Raw genomic sequence first — 19,486 nt, forward strand, 5'->3', positions numbered from 1 at the left:
AATCTAACGAGAAGAAACATTTTTAACGGACAGGTGTGCATGCGATAGCGAATTTTATGGTAGTGGAAGAAATAACCAAGGATGTCTCTATCTCAAGATATGTCACATGACGATCTTGCGTTATTAGTTGACGCACGGCATCAATGTTTTCTGGCGCAACGGTCATTTTTTGGACGACCATTATTTTCGAGCGAACGTCGGCCATGATTAAATTCATTAAACCAATTTTTCACACTGCTATGGGATGGTGTTTCATCGCCATACAAAGATTTAATTTCATAGAAGCACTCTTGTCGTGATAATCTACGTCGAAAGTTGTGAAAAATGATCGGACGAAAAAGTTCACTGGTAAATTGCAAATTTTTGGATAATTGATTTTTTCAAGTCACTGTAAACAACGAAACACATGGTAGCACGTCAAACCGTACTGAGTACGATAATGTCAAACTTTCCAATGGAAATGTTAAAGGGCTGTTGCCTAGGCCAGGCACTTCTTTTGTTGCCTTCGTATGGAGGTTATACCAAAACATGGACCAATAAAAACAGTTTTTGTGAAAATGTTTTCTAACACCTGAAAGCACTAAATCCCAAATTACAACTAATTCGGTGGGACTAACACCTTCGAAATTCCTAAGCGCAACACGTTGCGGTGCTATCCCATTATAGACGAAACGTTTTCTAACATGTGGAAACACAAGTTTCCAAATTACGACCAATACGGCGGGTAAATGCGATGAAGACCTTCAAAATACTTTAAATCGATGCGTTGCGCTATGTGGGGGCTACTCCATAACACCGACATATGTAGCATATTTTAAATACCTAAGGTTGCATGGACCTACAATACATATGACCAAAATCTTATCCACCTGCTACAATTCGTTCGGGCGCTAGATTGATTTCTACAGACGGACGGTCATGGATACCTCGCAGTAGAATTTCAAGCTGATCAAAGAGATATACATACTTTGTGGGATTTAAAATGATTATTTCCTGGCGAAACAAACGGAATGGCAAAAATAATATACTCTCCATTGCTTGGTGGGAGTATATATACTATGGATGGGTTTAAAACGGCCATGCCAGAAGTAGTCAACATAGTGGAATAAAGTCCTTATTTGTTAAATATTACTTCATACTAAGTTTGGACCAAATCGGTTACCCCGTTCGAGAGTTTTCGTGCACACCAGCCAATCAGTCCGACCGAATCTTGCTTCAATTGCTTTACAATTTTATGTTTCCTTTCTAATGACTATAGAAAGTTCAAAATGCTTCCATTGTATTATCTTTGATAATTATGCTTGTATGCTGGTAGGTGTAGTTAAATGTCAAGATATCGACAGCCTATTGGAAATCCGACTTTAATATCTACATACACAACAGATGTCAGACAATGGGTAGACAATTATTATCCTAATTATGAGTAATTATTAATCACATAATCATGTTCATAAATGGCTTAAAACTCTAATATTCCCTACTATGTACTATTCAACCAATTAACTTTAGTGATTTCCTTGAATTCTACGTTAAGAGTGGCATTTAAAATGTTTGAAAATTGTACGCCATAAAAGAGATGTGGTATTTTTAAAAAAAATAATTTTGTAATTATGCTTTGCAAATATGTATGCGCGTTTTTTATTTAATTGCAATTAACTAAATTTTCTTTACTAGCACTTGTTGGCAAATTATGACCACCCACCCATTAAGAAAATTCATGTTCCGTTAAATCCAATTTTTATATATTTTGTTAAACAAGGATGTTTTGAAATTTTTCACTTTTTACTGTTGACATTTATAAAGAGTACGTGAAGGAAAAAAGTCATTTACGTCACATTAACTTGCAACACCAGCTTATCCATGTCTACGCCATGTCTGTTTTTTTAACAGTAGAAACATATCCATACTTTTCTGCATCTGCCATCATCATCATCATGAACAGTGTCATAGGAATGCTTTTAGCCAAACATTCAACCACCCACCACTATTGGATATAACAAGGATTACTTTTTTTGTTCATTTTTTCGCCCGTTTGTGTCTTTATACTATTCTTATATATACCAGACATTTTCGTTTTAATGGCTTTTACGCCTTAGACCAGCCATAAAAAATCGCCTTATTTGTCCTTTTATGACAATATTTGGTGTCAGCAGTAATTTGTAGTAGCATGCCATGACGACGCTTTGAAAAGGTGGCACTCTTCACCGAGTCGAAATCAATTTTCTTCACATATGCAGCCATCATTTTAACACAATTTCCAGTTTATGGGTTTTTAAAAACCTGATCATAAAATCGACAATTTCCATAAACTGCTGTCGAGCGAAAGAGATTTTGTTTAATTTCATTCAACGTGAGGTAAACGAATTACGCTGCACGAGAGGGAAATAAATTGAAGCTATTTTTCGGTTGCATTTTTAAGCGGTTTTCCTATAAAATGATGATTATATGTATGTGTGTATTAAAGTAAATAATTGTTTACCATCACATACATATATAAAAAAAACTATTACACTTGTACTTCAATTGGAGCTGCTTCAATTTGCGTCGCACAGTGGTTCAGAAATCGATTTTACCGGTCCAACCCCCAAGGAAACCAACAAAAAAGGTAGTTCAAAATATTACAAGATACGGGCGCAGAGTGCTCCTAAAGATGACCATGTTCCCCCCATTTTGGAAGATATGCAATTTCTAGAAATTTCTGGAGAAAGAAAGAGATATATCTCGGAAACTATTACAGAAATAGTGTACATTATTTTTTGTTATGGAGGTAGGATTCTTGTATTTAAGAAACGTTTCAGTAAATTACCGTACCACTTGTACAAAGAGAGCTATTCATTTTCCCTAAATTTTAGTGAAAATCTAACTTTAGTACACTAGAACTTTTAGGGAACACCACGGAACAACGTTTCGTTTTCGCAAAAAATACCTGAGTGTATCCTCTTTCAGGCCATATATATTTTTGTATCCGTCCCATCCCGTCCGTTAATTACTACAATTTCTACAAAATGTTATGAACATCGGGCTAAAATTTGTTATTAGCTATATTATAGGGCTCAAATTACCTATAATTGACCAAATATATGTACATATCGAAGCAAAATCAAATCTGGCCCGATTTTCATAAATTTTTGTAGAATTCTTTTTTTTTTTGGCACAACAATTAACTGAGAAAATTCATCGATTGGAAAATAATTTTGGCCTGCAGATCGATTTCCATAATACTTTTCCTCCCGTAAAAAGTACTATGAAAATACAGATCGGTCAGGTTTTTTTTCGTTTTTAGCCACAACAATGAACTGGAAAAGTTTTGTCCATCGATTGGACCATAATTGCGACCTTTAGAGAATTTTCGTGAAAATGCACCTACAAATTACTATGGAAACAAAGATCACTCGGGTGGCACGAGTTGACGTTATCTGATCGCTATAAAATTCCATATATAAAGTTTTGGATCAAATGGAAAAAAATATGGGGTAGGAGTTCGAAAAAACTCTTCGTAATTTTGCTAAAAAAATTGTTTGCCGACGGTGGGCTTTGAACACACAATTATCGGTTTTATAGTTGGACACACATGCTCTGTACCACCGTAATCATTACTTTGCATGGAACAAAGTAAGTAATTTTGCCTTGTAATTTTTTTCAGAAGTCACATTATATTTCAACTTACTGGTATTGCAAAAGTAGCTTCTTTACATAACCTTTTAATAGGTTATTCGGGATATTTGACTCCCAAATTTTTATTGGGAGTCCAATCTCTGTACAAGTAGACTGTGGGAGAGATTGACATTTAAAGACGATTGGCTATGAGAACAAATGGGCCTCGATCTGATATTCATAGCTCTCAAGGCGTTTGTCGTCAAAATGTATGATCCACTTCTCCAAAATATAATATTATGGAGAAGAAATAATTCAAATCATTCATGCAGAATTATTGAATTATTTCTACTCAGGAGCATTACAACGTCATCAAATCAACATCTACCGGAGACTATTTAAATAGTAACACATATCCTGGGTGACATTATCACTTGGTCTTAATTGTGGTGTCGAAATTACGCTCCATGGTTTTTGAGTAGAATAAGCACGTTACTTGCCTTACCAGGCTTGGACGACCTCTTGTCTCCTTACAGGAGGAAGTTAAGCAAGCATGGAAAATTTCGTCCAGCTTAGTAGAAATGAATTCACCCTTGGAGATGGTGTCCCTAACCTTCGAGTCTGTTAAGGTTTGTTATGTCATTGATATTAAGTAGTCTATGAAGGCCTGGCCCCTTTGTAAGAATTGGTACTTTCCCATTTAATGTGGTGTGAGGTACCATCACTAGCTATTAGTACATCGTTACCTGTTTGTTTAGGTCTCCTTACCGGTCTCTGCAATTGTCGTAGTGCGAACTACAAAAGTGAATAAAAATGACACAATATACAAACGGAAAAACAAACTTAATTTACCCTTCATACTATTATAGAGGGAATAAATATCGATTAATCCAAATATAGTAAACATTTTGTGTATTTGCCAACTGGCCTTACCATTCACATCTTTAATACTACCCATAAGGTTATCCACATTATCCTTGATTTAATTATTCATTGTAAAAATATTGGGTTATTTTTTTATTTAACCATAATTTTTGCACAATTTCCTATTTCGATTACACCTTAAATACACCTGTTACATTTCATAGAGTATTTTCATATGAAAAATAATTGTATGTTTTAAAAGTTGCTGTTTCATACTTGCCAATTCGAAAGAGAGAAAAAGAAAAGATCAACAACAAAATATCAAAAGCATACTTTGGCACATTTGAAATCGATTTTTGTTCTTAGTATTTGTTTATGTTTATGTTTTGCTCGGATCGTATTTGGATTGTATTGAAATTTCGTTACGTCTATTTGTTGTATACTATTCTCGCATGTTCGGATTTGTGTTTTTAATCAATTAAAGAGTATTTATTTTAAGCCTTGACACAGGCGATAAATATTGATTCCATTCGATTCGATTGAATTTCATTCAATTAAAATAAAAATTGTTCGTTATTAAAATTCTACTCTTGCATGGCTTACTTAAAAAACAATTTGACCATTAAGTTCATTGACGTCAGTTGTTTTTACGAGATTTTTGGTATTATTGGGAACACACCATGTGTGTGTGTGAGAGAGTTACTTGTTCAAGGGAAGGTTATGACCTTAATCTCATTGTTTGCACAATGAAGTAAGTATTGTAAAAATATATGCAAATGTTTGAAGAAGTTTGACGAAGTAGTTTCAGTCATGGATATAGTAGTATTTCGGAGATAACTGTGCAAGGGTGCATCTGATCAAATATACGATATTTAGTACTTTTGACTATGAAAAGAACATCGATAGTAATACACGTGTTGATAACTACATATACAAAAATAAGAAGAACAATATTGGCCAACAGATGGCCCATTTAATCTAAATAAGAATCGATAAAAATTTTAAACGATGCTAATACTAAATGTGCGTTTATTCGAATTCGAGTCATGTGCACTTGCGTAATATAAAGTGGAAGTACTTGGGACAAATTATTAAAAAAAATATATCTTATAGACCAATCTACGGTGGAGGACAAATATTTCAGCTATTAGCCCAAAATAGACATGTGTATACGGGGGAAATAGCAACAATTCCCACAAAGCTAAATTTTGGTGTAGAGCTAGGGTTTACCATTAGAAGCAATATTCTCAAAGTTCCCATCGATCCCATGTGTGCAAAAAAAGTTATTCGGGGCCAAAGGCAATTTTTGGAGGCATTATTCAGTTTTTTTTATTTTTCTCAAAAAACAGTAGGACTTAGTAAAAACCGTCTAGAGTAAAAGTTGAAGATTTAGCAATTGTCTGCAAGAGTGGTGTTTATTATTTTTAAAAAAAGACTTACCATTTTCGAGAGTCTCAAATTAAAAATTAGCTGCGTAAATACATACATTATGAGGTGAACCGGTTAAAATATTTACACGATGTGTTAGGTATTTCCATGAGCTTTTAAAAGATACATACTTTGTAGTAATCGGTTCAGTAGAACCGGGCCTAACGCAGTTCTTTAATCTGGTCTTTCGGGTCAAATAACCGCCCCCTTGAAAATTATACATATCCGTAATCAGCGCAGTAAATCCTACCTATGGACAAAAATTTAAAAAAAATCGGAGAGTTTTCGTTTGAGTCGTTCCCGTTGGGCTTACGTTTATGCACGTGGCTTAAATGACGAAATTTGGCATAAAATTACTCTTCCATGGAATAACTACACACATTCCCTGATTATCCACTCTCCAATTTGCGTAAAATAATTTTAAATGGTAGGTATGATTGCCCTCTTTACGGGGACTCATTTTGTTTAGCCAGTTCACCTGAATATGTGCATTAGGGTTAGTCATTTTTTTTAGATTCAAAATCTGTGGAAATAGCATATAGGGCAGGCAAAAACAAGCAGAATTGCGTTTTTACTTTTTCGAAATTGTGAAAAAATGTTCCGCACAAAATGCAATTACTTTGGCTCAAAACCAACATTTTTATTTGAATTTTTTTGTGATTTTTAAAATTTGATAATATATTTTTTTAAAAAAAATTTCAGTTATTAACTTAAGCACCTTGCCTCCAACGTTCTTTAATTCCATCGCTTTTTGATTTAGCTTAATCCATAACTTATTTAATTCTTCAGATATAATTAGAATTTTTTTTAGATTTCTCAAGCACTAATCCTCTATATCTTTCAATTATATTGATTTCTTTCGGAAATTCGTATAAATGGTATAGCGGCAAAACACCATTTTTTATTTCATTCGGTCTTTTTGCTTTAAAATTTTTGACCCAGTTATCACTGTTTTTTTTTGGAAATTTTTGCAACTTTTTTTTTAACTCGTTTAAAATTTTTAAAACTGGGAAATGAAACCGATTTGCAAATTTTAAAATCGATGTAGCTTAAAAACTAAATGACAGATTTTTGATCAAATTGCATATTTGAAATCGATGCACTAAAACCAACTTAAAAAAATTATTTCCAAGAACAACTATTGCAGAAAAAAATTTCTCAAATTTAAAAATTAAAAAAAAAGTAAACTAAAAAAGTTTGTTTTTAGCTAAAGTAATTGCATTTTGTGCGGAAGGTTTTTTTACAATTTCGAAAAAGTAAAAACGCAATTCTTATTATTTTTGCCTGCCCTACATGCCATTTCCACAGATTTTTGATATTCGAAAAAAAATTAAAAAATGACTAACCCTAATGTGCATACTCCCCCTATATGTGAATATAAATGATGTATCTTTTAGAACAGCTATATCTCAAAAATGGTTAGTTCTAGAAAAAATTCATGAAGACCAAACTTGTAGCGAATTTTTCCCTCTACCACAGTTACTCGAATCACTTTTTGATTAGACTCACCGTTTTGAGAAAAACTCCGAAAACCCAAAAGACACTTAAAATTTGACCTTTAATCTCGAATAACTTTTTTTCACACTTGGGATCGATGGGGACTTTTAGGACATTGCTTCTAATGCCAATTCCTAGCTCTCCACCAAAATTTAGATTTGTGGGAAATTTTCTATTCCAATTTCTATTTTGACTGGACTAAAAATTCTCTACATGTAGTGAGTGTAGGTCCCATAACATTGAACTAACATGAATCACGGTGAACTCCTAATACGAGAGAATTCTTCCTTGTATCTTCGGGGATGCTTGTGGGAACATATAAAACATAGTGCTTTTCATTTTGTCTTCCACTTATTTACTTCACCGATGCCTTGACCGTCAGTTCTGCGTATACCGCCAAGCGGCCCTTATTTATACGCCTTATTAGCGAAAAGGATTTTTCTCTTAAACACACCATGCACTTACGCAAGTACAGAGGCTTCCGTAGCATGCATTAACATATAATTTGTAGATAGCAGCAACTTTGTCTTATAGCCGTTTACTGCCAGAGTTACTTTAGTAGGAAAGAGTGCATCGATCAAATTAAATCTTTGTATTTCGATAAAGGGCCATTATATAGCACTATGAAAACCTGGTTTGATGAATTCAATCGTGGCCCACACTCGCCAAAAAACGAAGGTCGTGAGGGTCGCCTAAAATCGGTCGTTGTGCCAGAAAAAAATTAAGCCTTGCTTGAACGGATAATGCAAGACCGCCATGTTATATACCGTGAAATAGAACTATGCGTGGTCATTTCTTTCACCAACTAACATTTCGTCGGTGTCATGCTTAAGTGTTCCATACGCCATTTTTGACATTTTGAGATAAAGGTACCTTGCAAGGTTTTCAACCATACTCTTTCAGATTTTTTGGTCGGTTTTTCTCTATCTCTTATAGTTTCTGAGATATTCAGATGCCAGTATGTTCCATATCCGCTTTGTGACCCAAAAAATCTTGTCGTTTTGTTCCATATCCATAAAGCCTGGCGCATGGAACAAAACAACTTTGAACTTTTTAGTTCCATATCCATGTCGTTTGGCGTATGGAACAAAAAGAGACAAAAACGAATTGTTCCGCACCAAAAAGGATGGCGTTTGGAACAAAAAATTGCCCATTTTTGCCAAGTTACGGAAAAGTGTGGCGTATGGAACAAATTGTTTTAAAGGATTTGGTTTAAAAACTGAAGAATAATAGTTTCTAAATCCAAATATTTTTGAATATTGTATTGTTATATGAAAACGAACATTTATTAATCGTTTAAACAAAAAATCCCTAGTTTAAAGACAAAACTTTGATGTAAATCCACAAAAATATACGCAAAAACGTCCATTCGGCTTGAAGCTAACCGACTACAAAAATGGTATTATAAGAAAATCGCGTTTAAATGTTTTATGTTACCTTAGAAATGCAAAATATCAATCCGTTTTGTCCGATCGAAATTTTTACCACAAAAATTTTTACCACCTGTATGGCCTCAAACATTAACTTGAGTTTTTCTCGAACACTTAAGCACGGCACTGACGATTTGATATTGCATGAACGCATGGCCGCAAAAATGGATTTTTTTCAAAAAAGGTGCAAAGATATTGTGAAATAAGTGTTTCAAACGACGTATATACGATCGTCACAGACGAATCTTGGATCTTTGCTTAGGAGCTCGAAAAAAGAACAGGAATCGACCGTTTAGGCCTTCGAAAGCGAGCCAAATCCAACGAAAGTTGTTCATGTAAGAAGCACTTCGAAGCAAATGTTCGTCTGTCTCTTCGGCAATACTGGCCGTTTGGCGACTATACGGCTTGAGAAATGTAGGACGGTTAATTCTGAGTGGTACACTGCAATTTGTGTGCCTGAAGTCTCCTGAGAAATTCGAAAAACGAACAAGAGAAGACGAATTGTTCTGATCATGACAATGCGAGCTCTCACACATCGATTCAAACCGGCGCCTATTTGACCGGACAAATTGTAGAATTGATAGGTCATCCGTACAGCAAAAACAATCATCCTGGAGACTACTTAAGAAAACAATAAATTATTTTTGATGGTAAATATTCGCGTTTTTATTGTTAGACCTGATAGTTATCGTACAGCCCTCGTATAACCTTTTCCAGCAGAATGTTGAATAGGTCACATGAAAGGCTGTGTCCTAGTCTGAAACTTCTACTACTCTGTTCGGAGAGGTTTTTTGCTATTTTAACTGAGGATCGAGTATCAGATAATGTTGTCTTACAAAACCGAATGAGCTTTGCTGGAATACCAAATTATGACATGGCTAGGAATACCTTTGAACCTATAGATCTGTCGAAGGTTGCTTTATAATCGCAAAAAAAAGGTAAGTGCCAATCGGCATGCATTTTAAATATCTGCCGTATTCACTTGGACAAATTATTTCACTGACCAGGCTTTATGGCCTCGGAACATACGGTCCGTTGTGCGACGCGTCACGCGTTAAGTACAACAACCATATGAAAAAAGTGTAAGTGATGCCAAGTTTGTTCTGGAAGTTTTCATGTGGTTGTTGTAACGCGACGCTGAACGGACCGTATGTGCCGGGGCCTTTAGTCTTCACACAATACCCCACACAATCTTATTATAGTTTGAGCAGACATTCTTATCTTTCTTGTGGACGGGACATAGGATGCTCACGTTCCAATCATCTGGTGCTCGATCCTTCTGCCAGATGGTGTTAACTAGCTGACGCATACACCCTTTCGTCTGGTAAGCCATCGGCTCCTGCTATATTATTATTCTTCAGCCGGTTTATGGCTGCCTTTGCCTCATCTTGACCGGGCGATATAAACTCAATACCATATTCTGGGATTGGATATGTGATATCTTCGTCGTATTCGCTAGTATTGGATATCAACAGTTCTTGCTCATTTCATATATTGAACACACTACTTGTATCTGTTACCAGATTAGCTTGCTCGTCTCTACAGGAGGATCTTCCTGTATCAAAGCCATCGGTTTGATGTTTCACTCTTTGGTGGTGGTGGTGTTTATCTCGATTTTTGTACAGTCCCGTTGATGAAGGTATTCCATCTATCACAATTTGATCAATTTGATTCCTTGTTTTTTGACTCTCACCCGGTGCTCTTCGGTGTCCAATTGGAGTTTGCCATGCTAAAACCGTTGCTTAGTATTTTTCATTCCCTACGTCACCCTTCCGAGGACTGAAGTTTGGTATTTCTTCTTCGTTGGGGCTACAAAACTTTCCCAAATAGATTTGTTGGTACAAGTCCACGTTTTGATATAGTCCCATAGGACACTTTCGCCCGTTTTTCGGTACTTTTAAGTTTCAAATCATCTAAGCTATAACTTAATTATAACTTAACGCCGTTTTTACTTGTTAGGATACACTTGCTTAGCTTTAAATATTTTTTTCTACAAAAATATACTGTATGTATTTAAATGATCCAAAGTGTGCGCGCTGCCTTCTTTAATATATTATTTTTATTACCGAAATGTGTTTGTTGTTTTATAAATATAATTTTTTGACAAATGTTTGTGGTCCAAATATATGTACACATGTATGTCCGACTAACATGTGAGCTTCATCAAATGTATTGTTGTTGATGCTCTTTATGTTTGTTGTAACAATGACGTTGATGATGTCTTTGATTGAAAAGTGTTTAAGGCTTTTCGTCTCTTATTTGTGGGGTGTGGGAATTTCTTAGTAAAATGTTCATATAAGTTTTTTTGGTATAGTGAAACCGTTTTTTTTTCTTTCATTTTTAATGTAACTTTGAAATACGGCCCATTGACCACACACACAACAATCGAAACATCGGGCCAAATGACGTCAACAACCACCTTGTACTCGTAAAAGAAATCGAAAGATATATCACATTTGTCGACCGACCGACTTGGGTTCTTTAGAACTTTGTTATTGTTTTTCGGTTTCTTTTTTGTAAGAAAATAAAAATACATTACAAAAATAAGTCACCAAGAATGAAAATGTTTATTGCTTAATCGCATCCATTATGAAGTGAGTTTCTGTACGTATGTATGTATGTAGATTCTGAGTGAATTCGTAGCTGTTGATCATCATTGTTATAAATGAATATACTAGTCAAGGGAGAGAATATCAAGGAAATAAACAATGACAACATATGACAGCAGTTGTGTATGAAGGGCTTATTGGCATTACAATAACAATAAAAAATAATTTATTAAAAGCAATGCCAACGATTTAAATATATAAAAAAGAACATCTGGTGGTATCGAACTGCATAGAAGTCAGCATCATTAGTCTAAGGAAGAATATATTTTAGAATATTTTAGTTTGAATTTGTAGATGGTAAATTTGTGGGAAATGTGTGATGTTTGAAGAAATTATGTATCCAGAGGTGTGTATGTATGTAATATAGGTTTAGGTTTAAGTCTTCATATAAAGAAAAATAACATCTTTAAGAATGATAACTAATATATATTTATATATTATATGTACATTTGTACATTACATGTATAATTTTCCAAAAAGATCGGCAGGCCGGCTTTTAGTGACCGATAGCTTATACGAATTATCGCGATTTTCGCTTTATCGAGGTATGAATTATCGCGATTCTACTGTATTCCTATTCTAACAAAAATCCATATATATCAAATGTAAAATATGTACATATCTCGAAATTAACCAAATTCCTTTATATAATTCACTTCAAAGTTATTTATTTCACATTACATTGGCCATGACATTTTACATGACTCGAACGAACGACATTTGCAAAATTTAAATGATACGATTAATGACAAGAAGAAGAAGATTTTGTCTATGTTATAATTTTGTTTACTTGTTTGTATGTATATCGTCACCATAAATGCCGGAAGACGTAACCGACATGGAAATCGAAATTCGTTTTTTGATGGAATCTGATATATCAAGCTAAAATACATGCTCTGGCAAAATTTCAAGCTTCTACGTTTAAAAATAACGATCCTATTCAAGAAATGCCAATAGACGTAACAGCATACAGTAATTTTCATAGAACACAAAAGGCGTAACCCACATTATTTCAAAACTAAACAGCAGTACAAACAATGTATTCTTTGATTTTTGCAGCAATTATAATGCCAGAGGGAGTGCTTATTGAGTTGATGTATAATTTCCACGGGTCGGTTAACCGGTTATTTGACCCTAAAGTCCAGGTTCAAAACCGGGTTAGACCCGGTTCTACTGAACCGATTACTACAAAATGGGTAACGTATGAAAGCTTATAGAAATACCTATCACATGGCGTAGTTACTTTAACAGTTTTGTCTCTTACTCGGCTTATTTATCCATATGTGTAATTTGACTCTTAGGTGACGATATCTCAAGAATGGTAGCTTTTTTTCAAAAATCACAAATACCATTCTTTTAGTTAATTTTTAAAGCAATAACTTTGACTTTAGGCGGTTTTTACTGGTCTTACAGAAAAAATCCATAATTGAAATAATTGAAGATGATGACAGAAGACCTATGCCCGGATTTAAATAAACGTCTAAAACGCACATATGGAAAACAATATGTTAACCGGACAAAGAGAAGTGGTTATTCGGAAGACAATGCTTGTCTCGATATTGTTCATTTTTCCAAGAGAAACAACGAACGGAAATATTCAAAATTTGAGGCGTTGATACGAAAACGTGTATATGCTCAAAAGATGGTCTTGTCAACCAGCCCATGGTTTAATAGAGATCAACTGATTGTAGTAATCAATAGGTCCAGAGAAAAACGCAAATTTTCTGTATTGGTTTACTTTTACAAAAAGACAGGAGATCATACAGTCAATGCGATCATTGGCTTTTGATCCTAGCAGTATAATCTTTATTAAAACTGATATCAAAGACGACAACCAGATTCTACCATAGAGAAGTTCCGGAAATTTTGGCAGTGGATCCTCCCTAAAAGTTTCAAAAAATAAATTTCAACATCTGCAAGACTTAAAACGCTTAATTCCAAGTGATTGTCATTACTTTTATGACAACATTCTTTATGACAATTAAAAGTTACATTTAAACTGTTACAGATCACTTAATTTATATGAACTATATTTTGTCCATAAATTGACTTAAATACAACAATAAATATAATATTCCAGATTTAATATCGTCTAATACAATTGAAATTATAAGTAATTATAGTGATGGTTGGAATAGACAGTTCACCTAATAGTGGTCCATTGAAATATCGACGTCAAGAATGGGAATTGAACCCGCGTAGGCCAATAAACAAGTTCTAATTTGTTTATAATTTTTCATTTATACTAGTTTCTTCAAATGTATACTCAATAAATTGTGGGTTACGTCTTTTAGCATTTCAGAAAAGTACAATACCAAAAGACGTAACCCACACAGCTTCTAGGATTCTGGAAAAAAATTTAATTTTTTTCCAAAAATTTATTTCTTCTCTGTCTTAAAACACGATACTAAAATTTTTCGATATTTTATAACACCGATTTCATTTTATAACGTTTTTTGCTTCTCCTGTAAAGTTTTATTTTTGTGGGTTACGTCTTCCGGCATTTATGGTGACGATATACTCAGGCAATTAACCCTGAACTGATTTCGTGAAAATAAAATCAAAAAACTATTAAATGTGTTCTCACACAGTGCAGTATACAATTGCCATTGCTAAGGTTAACTATCTCATTAAGTCTGTTTAGTTTTGTAATCAGCACAAATCGCAGACACTAAAGATGAGAAAGCCTAAAAACACAAAGTTTCCACGAACATCTCTTGTGAGGCAAGGGGAGACTTTTTTCATATCCAGACCATTTATATTTTCCCCGATTTATCTAGTACGAACGGCGTGATGAACATTGTATGATATTACTTATATAGAAGGCAAACAATCAGCACTTTTCTAAGGGGTTTTGACAACCTGAGAAAAGTGTGAAGTACCTTCGTTGATTATAAAATCATGCTATCAGGCTTTGACTAACGAGGCTATATGCACTTTGATGCGTTCAGATATGTTTGCACGAAATTACTTTAAACAACTAAGAAAGTACCAGTCGGCTTTGTGAACAGAGATATAACCTCACTCTGAGACGTAATAAAAGAGTAAACCCGCGATCAGGTCCTGCTAATCCTAAATGCTTGAATTTTTGTAGGAGAGGAAGAAGTGGGCCGATACATACCACCTTCGAATTTGATATAAGTTTGAAAGAACGATAACGAATGCAAAGATTGTACCACAAACATTCCAGATGGGACAAGGGAGACTTCTCTCTTATCAATGAGTGCACCCCTTTTCATATTAGCTCAATTATATGGGACCTTCTGTTTATCGCCGAGTCCGAACGGAGTATGAACTTACCCCCGATAAAATGAGACTCTCGTAATATGAATTGAGAGGACTACCTTCTGTATAAATGTCCCTAAATGCACATTTGCGTAAAAATTGTTGTGGAAGGTACAAGAAGGAGTGGACCGATTCAGTCCATATTCGAACATGGTATAAGTGTGAAATAAATATTACGATGCGCAAAGGTTGGACCAATATCAATATTATCCTCTCTATAATTAAAGCGCCCATCAGGCATTTTAGTTCATCACGCTGATTTTCTAGAGAATGGACATTATACCTCTGTAACGGGACCACAAGAAATATTTTTGTCAAAAATTTGCAAGCGACCCTCGAAAAGCCTTCAAAATTCGCTTAAGCAACAATATTTAACTTTTGTGGGAACTTGATGTATGTTTGAAAAAAATTACGATGTGAAAAGTTTCGGCCAAATCGGATACTCAATTCATAAATTTCAGTGTTCATCAGCCATTTCAGCTGTCGTGAAAGGGACCGCGAACACAATCTGATGCAGAAAATGTCATGCGATCTGACAAGAGACCCTAAACTGCACTTTGCAAAAAATTAGTCCAGAATCTTATGAGAACCAAATCAGTTGATCCCTACGAGAGTTATACTGTCTCCAGCTGGACCATAATTTCAATGTATATAGCCTCTCCAGCCTAAAGGCAAAAGGTACCACAAACTAGAGTCGATCTGGCCCAGTCCGTCGGTCTGTCTGGCTGAGTGGAGCGCACCATAACGAATCGGTTGATCATGAAAATGAATCGGTTGATCATTTTGACAGACAGGCCCAAAATGTTGACCTAGTAATATTTTATACAAACGTATTCGCTGTTGTCTTTTGTACAATCACAGGCATTGATGGCTGATACTTTTAGTAGATTTAGTTTAGTAGATTTGGATGATCAGTTGAAAACATGCAGTGTGTCATGGAGACATGCACCGCACTTTCGGTAGTTATGTCTAGTTTTACGAAAAACCTGGCTAAAACTCTAAAAATGAATGACTTAAACCTAACCTTTTAACCCTCAGACGATCATTAAAGGGGCTTTGTGGACTCTCCTCCTACAAAATATGATCGTATCAGATCAAAATATTCTGCATACTTGTTCTTAATCAATTTTTACTATAGGTCTTAGAATACACCAAAACTCTATATCTTATAAAACTCCAGAAATATGCAAAATTAAAAACAAATTTTAGGGCTAAAGTCGTACTTCATGTGAGTTTTGGAAAAGTTGTCATGCAAAACGTCATTTTAAAAGAATGGCGTCAAAGACAAAAATGTTCTCCGTAAATTTTACTATAATTCGCCAAAGAAATGAAGTCTTTTTTTGCATTGCATACCAAGAAAGTGTCGGTATTAATTTTGCCAAAAAGGCTAGAAACTAAAATAGGGTTGCAAGCTTCTGCCATTTCTACAGTTCTAGAAATATTTAAGTTAAGATTACTTGGAATCCTTGCGCTTTAGGTATATAGTGTATTTGGCAACTTTATGGACAGAATGCGAGGAATATTTTTCTTAAAAAATTAACGCTCGTGTGAGTCATAAAAGGGGTCTTTTTGGTCCCTTATTCCACAAGTCATTAAAATCTCCTATAAAATGTGATCGTATCAGATCAAAATATTCCAGATTTTGTTCGCCATAAAATTTTACTATATGTCCTAGAATACATCAAAACTCTAAATTTTACGAAAAGCCAGGAAGTTTCCCTGACATTCTGAATTAACGAAAATGTGTATACATCTGCATGACAAAATATCACATAAAAAGGAAAAGTGCAAATATGTGCAGGATGTTCCGATGGAAATTGAAAAAAAAAGCCTTCCCTTTTTATGAAATAATAAAGTACACAGTCCAACTCGATCTTACTCCCAACTATTTTCACCATTTATTGTGAATATTTACCCTTAAAAAATCAACAAATACGGACATCAATTATTACAAAACGCGACTTCGTTGGCGACACTGAACATTTTAAATTCCTTTCACATACGTTTCATTACAATTACAAAACAACAATATTTAAAACCCGTTATTTATTTTGAATATTATAATATTTAAAAAGCAACTTAAATTATGAGAAAATTTTTTCCTAAATAGGGGTAACTTTGACCTGCTATTATGCTCACTTGCTAAACAAAAAGCGTATATATTTTTTCATAACTACACCCAGTGGGATCCTGTAAACAATACTTGACACTATTTAGTGTCAATTGATATAATTGATTTTTCCATTTTTGGCCAGGTTTTTCGGAAATTTGGCCACTGTGAGTCGGTGTGTGTTTTGTTGATGGAGCTGACGTTCCTTAGCAGTGATAGATTGTTTATGTCCGCATAGCTTACCCAAACAGACCTATCGCCTTGTAAGAAATGAATCTCGTTCCCATTTCTGGAAGACCTCCTAATGGACTTGAGGGCCTCGTTCCTACTGCTAACCCCTACTTCAAACTTCTAAGATGGCAGATATATAACAGCATAGTTCAGGCATCCTTTAAGCACCCACATTTCTAACGATCTCTAGTCATCTAAAGGGAGTCGAATACTGGATAGGTAGATATTAAGCAGTTCCCCTCCTTGGAGAAATCCTTGTAGAATTCCACGAACTACTGCCTAAAATTTAAGCAGATGATCGTTTGCTAAATTGGTGTTCGAATAATGGAGGAGGTGTAAAGCCATGTGGTCTTCCCTACAGGCAACAGTGAAGGTGAAGTTGGTCTATATTTCACCTTTGGTGGCAACCTTTTGGATATTTACATTTACGTCATCATCATGGACAATGCTACCACCTCAGCCCGATTATCAGTTTAAGTATCTAGATTCTTCCCAGTTTTCTCTCACATTCAGCGACAAACCTGTTGACTTCCTATGTCAGTTCTATTAAGGGTTGGGATATTTGACCGGAGGGCAACTACCGAGTGGTGATGATCATACTGCCTTACTCTAGGGTTATTAAGGGTTTTTCGGTTTCACTTGGGGTATTGGACCGGAGGGCAACCTGCGAGTGGTAATGATGTTCCAGAAAATATGAATAATGAGATCCATATGAAAAATCATCGTATTGCATTGTCTTCAGGCAAATAGGTACATCCATATTTCAAATATACATATGTATGTATGTATATGAAAAATGTATTGATGTAATTCACGGTGCTCTTGAATCAAATTTAAATGGAAGGTGCTTACACCTGGTAAGTTTTTGCGGATTCTGAAACTACAATGTTCATAGATGAGAAATATCAAACAACTAAAAAAATCGCCGGAGCGCTTTTTAAATAAATCGCGATTCAAGTTGACATTTTTAGGGGTTGTTTAGGTTTTTGCAATTTTGCTTGGAAACCGCAAGTCCTGTCAAAATGGTAATAAAGAAAATGTTGTAGCTATCAAAATTCTCTTCAAGATTAACCTTAATGATATTTTCGTAGGTTTTACAACTTTTGAGATATAGAAGTTGAAATTGGGACAATTCAAATTCAATTCAATTCTGTATCGTCTACTTATAAAACAATGTCATGACTGCAATTTCCCAACTTAAACTTATATATCTAAAAAAATGGTAAAATCTAGGAAAACTTGCATAAGCCAGTCTTGTAGAGAATTTTCACAGCTATAAGATTTTCTCAGGTCCCATGCCGATAAGACTTGCCATATTCAAGAAAAATCGCGAAACCCCAACAAAAAAACCTAAAAATGTAAACTGAGCTTCTTTATCTCAAAAATGGTACAGCCTGAGAACAAATCATAAACGTCAATCCTGTAGAGAATTATTACAGCTACAACATTTTCTTTACCTCCATTTTGATTGGACTTGCGGTTTCCAAGCAAAATCGTTAAAACCCAAAAAACACCTAAAAATCACAATTTTGACCGCGATTTATTCAAAAATCCCTACAGCGATTTTTTCTTATTTTTGGATTTTTTTCATCTATGAACATTGCTGTTTCAGAATTCACAAAAACTTCCCCTGTGTAAGCTGTTTTCATTAAAAGTTAGTTAAGGCGCACCCTTCATGACATTGTTTTATAAGGGGGCGATACAGTCAGTGCATTGTCCCAATTTTGAACTTCAAAATCTTAAAAATGGTAAAACCTGCAAAAATACCGTAAAGGTCAATCTTGTAGAGATTTTTCATAGCTACAACATTTTCTCATTTTGATTGGACTTGCGGTTTCTAAGTAAAATCGTGATTACCTAAACAACCCCTAAAAATGTCAACTTGAATCGCGATTTATTTAAAAAGCGCTCCGGCGATTTTTTTAGTTTTTTTATTTTTCTCATCTATGAACATTGTAGTTTCAGAATCCGCAAAAACTTCACAGGTGTAAGCACCTTCCATTTAAATTTGACTCAAGAGCACCGTGAATTACCAATATTAAATGGAATTTCTTCCTTGTCCAATAAAATATTTCCATTCGCCAATTTGATTCAATTATAAAATTTCCAATTATAAAATGTGTTGGGCATTAAATTTACTAAAAATCACCATTTCTTAAGGAAAACACAAAACACTGATTTACTTACTCACTTTACCGTCTTTACTCAACGATTGTATTTAGAAAACTGAAGAAAGAAGAACAACATTTTTTTCTTTTCCCCTTCGTTTGCTACTTTGGTTAACAACAACAGAGCACGAAACACAGGTGTTTGGCCGCATACACACCACCATTTATTATAAAACAGCACTCCGCAGCCGCGAGAGCCCTGCTGTTACTCTCTTTGACAAAAATCCTCTCTCCACCTATAAAAAATATGTTTGTACCCAAACAAATAAA

The 19,486-nt window shown here is 34.7% G+C and overlaps 1 protein-coding gene across 1 annotated transcript in view; it reads left to right on the top strand.

Moving 5' to 3' along the window:
• The window catches only part of LOC141402516 (capon-like protein), a 562,845-nt gene that overhangs the window by 526,665 nt on the left and 16,694 nt on the right, over positions 1-19,486 (top strand).

Source organism: Musca autumnalis, unplaced genomic scaffold, assembly GCF_047663935.1.
Source record: "Musca autumnalis isolate F117 unplaced genomic scaffold, ASM4766393v1 scaffold_4, whole genome shotgun sequence".
Lineage (NCBI taxonomy): Eukaryota > Metazoa > Arthropoda > Insecta > Diptera > Muscidae > Musca > Musca autumnalis.